We start from the raw sequence: 6,420 nt of genomic DNA on the forward strand, positions 1-6,420 counted from the left end.
CGAAATTAACTTGTAAAGCTTTTTTGTACTGAATGCAGCTTATCTCCCTGGCACAAATCAAGACCAAACAGTACACCATTTGATTATGTTAATTTGGGGTACAGATGAGTTTGTTGGTGGCAGTTCTTTCAATTTAGTGAGCTCATTCTCAGTTATATTTTTCTGGACTTGCATAAAGCTAATGAGAGCACTTCTTGGGACCTTTTTCCCTATACCCAGCAGCTAAGTGGCACCTCTGTCAAAGAATAGATACGGCAAGGGTAATACCTTGAAAGATAAGAGAAAAAAGAATTATTTAGCACAGAAAATTGGTAGTAAGACACGGCTAACACAATTCCAAACAGCCAAATAAATGGTCACCTGCGCTTGCAGTATCAAGTACCCCATAAATAGCCATAAAGGATGCGGAAGGGTTCTAATTACTCGACAGCCTGATTGGTGAGAGTGAAAAACGCAAATAAATGCGCATACGAAACACCAATTGCCTCAATTGCGCAGGTAAAATGTTCTTAAAATGCTACCACAATGTTATTGCAAAATATACATAAACGTTGCATAAAAATTGGGACGAAGCAGTAACAAAGACGGAGGGAGATGCAGCCCCTATGTTGAAAAAAATTACTAGTTATATACATTCATATTTAATATCACGACAATTTTTTCTCCAATATGTATAAAAAGAACATGCACCTACAACATAAAAAAGGTTCATGCGCCTGGAGAATGCAGCACAGTACAAAGCAGCGTCATGAGAACCGAAATGTAAAGCTTAGTATCTTTAAACACTACGAACGCTTGCATACCTACAAACAGGCATGTGACATGTCATGCCTTGAATGGATGAAAGTCATAAATATTACACACAAATGAAGTTACCGTCCTTCTCATTGGCTTCCTTAGGGAACTCCTTGAAGTTGAACTAGAAAAATGTACATCAGTGTTAAAAACAAAGATAAGTTCCTATAGTGTTCTTCCTGAAATAATCAGCGCAGATAACACATGTATCGATTTTATGGACACTTCGGCTATTCGGTGTACATTAATATTTGACAACCATCCCAACAGAGACGAGAAGGATGAATTAAGGTAGGAACACACATGAACGCTGACTCAACTGGAAGTTTATTCGTGAAGGCAAAATTTTAAACACACTGGTCAACTTCACAAAGAAAAGGCCATGGATGCGCCGCAGAAACAGCCCGGCACAACAAAAAAGGACCGAAAGACATGCCCTGTAGATTCAACATGTGCGTCAAAATCTAACAAAAACACATAACTGAAATGTTTGTCCTGTAAGTGATGTTAACGAGAAATGCTGCACCAAATCCTTCCCACTAAGAGTCACAGAAATCTTGCTTATGAATTTTTCTTCGTGATCAATGAATACTGCTTCCACAAGTCCTCTTCTGTTCTGGTCTCTGATAAAACAATCGTTCTTTCTGCCCTATACCGCAACACCAGAGGTGTTCCAGAATCAATATTTATTGATCGCAAACGAAACAAATGCATAACCAAGTTATCTGTTGCCCTTAGTGGCAAAGAATTGCAATTCTCAAAAGCGTATTTCTCGTTGGGTAGCATCACTTATCGGACAAATGTTTCGCGTTTTCGAAAGATTTCTGGGAAAGTCCTCGTTTTCCCCACGTTTATTCTACATTACATGACTTCATATATTTTTCTTGTCGCAAGTGGCTGTTTCTGGCACGCATGCATGGCGTTTTACCTTTGTTAAATTGGGCAGTCTCTTTAATACATGTCTCCAAAATTAACTTTTAGTTGAGCTTGCGCTCGTGTGTGCTCCTACCTATTTCGTCGTCCGCCTCTGTTCGCGCTGCTGTTTCCAGTACTCACGTATCACTTGGTTAGGCTGGTAAACATTCTCACAAGCAAAAGGAAATACCTCCCCTCAAAAGGTAGCCCATCCTTTACTACTAAAAGCCAGAGCAAATCGAAAGTAAGCCTTCACAGCGTCCACGTGGCAGCTAGTACACCACAGAGCAGCACAATAAATAGTTAAAAATCCGACTTGATGGAGCGTGGCAACAGAGATGCGAGCTTTCTAGTGAATCAGCCACATATCAACGGGTGTCTCTCGCACGACGTCAAGGTGTTTTTGACGTAGAACACTTTAGCACCTGGGAATTTGCTGCATGCGTAGCCTGTGAAAAGAGAATGCGGACAGAAATTGAGATTACGCGGATTAAGAATCTGCCACACACTGCACATAACTACGCACGAAATAGAAGTACACACTGTACTGGCAAGTAAAAATTTGCGACTCTTCACGAGTGCCGTCGTGAAACGGAAGAAATAGGTTGCTACAGTAAATGTTAGCTAAGACACGCGCAGCGATGTTTCACAGCGGGGGAAACTATGCCCGGGCCTCTCGCAGAATCAAAGAACACGCGACAGCGCATAGCCGATACCAAGCAGATATGGAATCTTTGGGTAGGAGTCCAGCAGCAGGAATGACCTAAAAATACGCTGAGAGCAATGCCAGCCTGAGCGTGCCTTTACGAGTGAGAACACGTACCGCATCTTTGACGCTAGCTCCATAGAGAAAGGAATACAAGAGCGGACACTCCCATGGAGCCCAGCGGCCGTATTGACTGCAGCGCAACAAGCCGTGGACATAGAGAAAGAAATTTCAACAAGAGCGGACACTCCCATAGAGCCCAGCGGCCGAATTGACTGCAGCACACCAAGCGGATGTTGTTGACTCTTTCCGGTTTCGGTTTTGGGCGCGCGCGTTTTGAACACCAGTTGGTACACGCCGCGCCGGCTCCGCTGCTCGGCACGGCATTTTTTTTTTTCGCTTCTGCTGAACCTCGCGTGGCCTTGGCGTGGAATCGTTTCATTATTACGTAGAAATGATTGCGATTGACCTTTACAAGACTGCACCGAATCTGTCAGGTGCAATTTCATAAAGAAAACGAAAGACGTCTTCTGAAATGATGAAATGTTTATTTTGCTCTATATAAATGCTCGTTCCGGGCTTCTTCTGCATTCATCGAAAGTTGTGGCACCAGGTAAGCAGCAGTCGTTGCCGTACGATGCTCCACCGGATCCCATCAGCTGAAAGTAAATTACAAGCATGTATCATTTTGGCATATTGACCTAACAGGAGTATTTCGTGTAGAGGCGAAACGTGCGTAAGTGGTGAATGAGCGGCATTACAGATAAATTCACTTTTACGTACATTTCGCAGCAAAGACTCCTCCGAAACAATGCCATAAAATCTGAACATCCGATTTTCAAGCATCCCTCCTTTCCCTGGCATTATTTCCTGCACTTTAAGTGCACAAATACACGGGTGACTGCGCGTTTCCAAAACAACTTGGCCTCAGTCGACACGATGGTACGCGAAGTACACACACAGGCTCAGCCAGACCATGTTACACGCTCGCAGAATGCCTTCTAATCGCACTCAAGTCAGACTCGTGGGTGCAACGCCTGTTTTCAGTCGCTCATAATACGTAAATGTCATGTTCTTGAGCTCCTCCGTCTTATCTTTTACGCGTCCTGCCGGCGCATGCAACACTCCCGTGTTATCACTCTCGGCAATCGCTCGTCGCGTTTTCGAGAAGCGTGAGTACCGAAATAAGGTATATCTTGTTGCAGGGCTATAAAATGCGTCACAAACTTGTCCCACTAAAATTCAGTACACTCAAAACTAACTCACTATGGCGGGCTTGCTTTTTTGCTAACACCATCACAACTCCAGGCGCGGCGAGCAAGCCTTAAGATATCCCAAAAAGTTACCAGATAAATTACAATACTTTTTCGGGTCAGAGAATGCGTCACGAACTTCTACCAGTAAGATCCAGTACACGCGAAACTGACTGCGGCACACAGCCGAGCTGCTTTTCGCTAACTGCGTCAATAAGCCGGGCGCGGCAACCGTGCTTCTAAACTACCCCAAATATAACGACGCTAGTTACAATAATGTTGGGGGCCACAGAATGCGCGAAAACTTGTCTGTCTTAGGCGCTACGACGCAGTACACGCATGTACACGCGCAAATGCCTCACACGGCCGAGCCGGTTTTCGCTTACTGCGTCAATAAGCCGGGCGCGGCAAGCGTGCCCAAAACCTACCGAAATAAGTTACAGTAATGTTGGGGCTCATAGAAAGCGTCGCAAACATCTCCCAGGACGAGGCATTAAATCAAATTAACTGCGCCAGGACGGCGGAGCTGTTTTTTGCTAACTGCGCCACTCGAACTAAGCCTAAATGTGCTTAAAATGCGCCGCACACTGTCAAACACAATTTCTCACCTTGCCGTAGTCCAGTAGTGCAGTGGTGCCGTGTCGAAATGCAGACGATACGCAAGAAAAGCATAGAGAAGGCCGGGAGCCCAAAAACATGGGCTATATCCAAAACAGACGGGTCGCCGAGCACGCGAGCTTCGCACGTACGGCCGGCCTCGCTCACTCCTGCGGCTTGTCTGGCGCATGACGTATGCACGCGCGTCTGGCGTGCCGCTAGCTTGTTGCTAGGCAACGCAACAAAAAGTTGCAAAGTGTAAGTTCATTTACACGAAAAACTTTTTCACTTTTAGTGGGAAAAAATAAAAAAAATAAAACGTTGTCTGGAAGTTTATTTCACATTCTTTTTTTTTTTCTGATGCTCGCGTCAACTAACGGATGTTGTTGAAACTAGGCGTGACGTCTTTCCTGTTGCCAGTTTTTGAAGAGTGTCCCCTCTTGTTGAATTTCTTTCTCTATGCCGTGGATGTTAAAACCATAGAGTTTCTCACTATAACACCTAGAGGGTAATCTGGCGCCACCGTCTATGGGAGTTTCTTAAGGGGGCACCGTGCCGTCATGGGAATGACGGTATATGTGTCTGCGAGGCTCGTGTTGGCTGGTGTTGTAAGAGGCTTCGTCTAAAACGTGGATATGGCTACGCAAATAACGCGTTCTCAAAGTAAAATCTTCATAAAATGTTTCCATTCACGCATATTACATCTTTACTCACCAACAGCGCATGACGAAGCGAAGAAAAGCAAGAATAGACGACCAACTGTTTCAAAGCGAGCGCGAACCTTGTCGTCTGTCCTCCAACTTTAGCGGCCCGCTGATACTTTTTACGTAACATGTAGTCGTACACACAATTACAACTTCTCATAGTTAAACAAAACATGTTTTCGCGTAATAATAAAGCTAAAACAGCTTTTCACGTGCTGTTCTAGTAGAAAATGAATCATGGTGACAGACGGAACGGTACTTGCCAAGCGCGTCTTCAAGGTGTCCTGTCTCTACGAGAACGATGCCAATCCGAATCCACAATATACCGGCATTCCCATGCTTACCACAGCGCAGCTGCGCCAGATTTCCCTCTAGGTAATGTAGTGAGAAACTCTATGGTTAAAACCTGAAGCACAATTCCGGTTTCGGTTTTGTGCGCTCGCGTTTTGAATACTAGCTGGTGCGCGTCACGCCGGCTCCATTTTTTTGTTTTGCTTTTGCAGCAAATATTTCTTGATATATTTATTTTTTATTTATTATTCATTTCCAAATCATTTTATTAAGTAAAATTGATTGCGAACGATCTTCACAAGGCTCCATTGAATATGTGCCACGTGCAATTTCATCAAGACGCAAGACACTTTGTGAAATGAGGCAAAAACGTTTATTTTATTTTTTGTAAATGCTCGTCGCAGGCTTTTTTGTGCATTCATCCAGCGTTGTGGCACCAGGTAAGCAGCAGTAGTTTCCGCAGGAAGCTCCACCAGACGACGTGAGCTGAAAAAAATTAGAAGCGTTATTTTGGTATTAACATGTATGAATATTGCCTGAAGATGCGAAGCCTGCGAAAGTGGTGAGTGGGCGGCATTGCAAACAAAAGTAGTTCGTATTTACACACACGGCGTAGAAAATACCCGACTCATCCCAAGCAATACCGTACATACCACAAACACATTCTAATTGCAAGCATTCCCCTTTTCCCAATACTTATTTCCTGCACTTTAATAGCACGAATGCGCGGACAACGGCGCTTTTCGCGAACTTGGCTACAACCAACGCGATAGTACGCCACGAATACACAGAGGTGGCCACAACACAGGCTCTCAACCAGAGCCATGCTGGACACTCGCAGAATTCCTTCTACTCGCACTCAAGACAAAATGCGCGCGTGGGTGCCGTTCAGAAGACAGAATTTTCGAGTTACTAGTTCCTGGCGTTTGAGCTCCTTGGCTTATCTCTTGTGCGTTCTGCAAGCGCAAGCAACGCACTCCCGTGCTATCACTCTTAACAATTGCTCGTCGCGTTTTCGACAAGCGTGGGTACCGAAAGAAGGCTTAAATTGTTGCGGGGACATAAAAAATTGCCACAAGCTTGCCGCAGTAAGATTCAGTACGCGCCAAATTGTTACCACGGCCGAGCTGCTTTTCGCTGCGTCACAACAGGCGCGGCG

General features: G+C 44.8%; 1 long non-coding RNA gene across 1 annotated transcript; it reads right to left on the minus strand.

Annotated features, from left to right (window-relative positions):
* Window positions 1-2,944: 2,944 nt before the first annotated feature.
* LOC142574134 (uncharacterized) lies at window positions 2,945-4,638 on the minus strand. Its single transcript, XR_012826433.1, has 2 exons — window positions 4,278-4,638; window positions 2,945-3,075 (listed from the first exon to the last, which is right to left on the minus strand). It is a non-coding gene; the product is annotated as an uncharacterized LOC142574134 (long non-coding RNA).
* Between the last annotated feature and the right edge of the window lie 1,782 nt (window positions 4,639-6,420).

The sequence above is a fragment of the Dermacentor variabilis genome, chromosome 3 (assembly GCF_050947875.1).
Source record: "Dermacentor variabilis isolate Ectoservices chromosome 3, ASM5094787v1, whole genome shotgun sequence".
Classification (NCBI taxonomy): Eukaryota; Metazoa; Arthropoda; class Arachnida; order Ixodida; family Ixodidae; genus Dermacentor; species Dermacentor variabilis.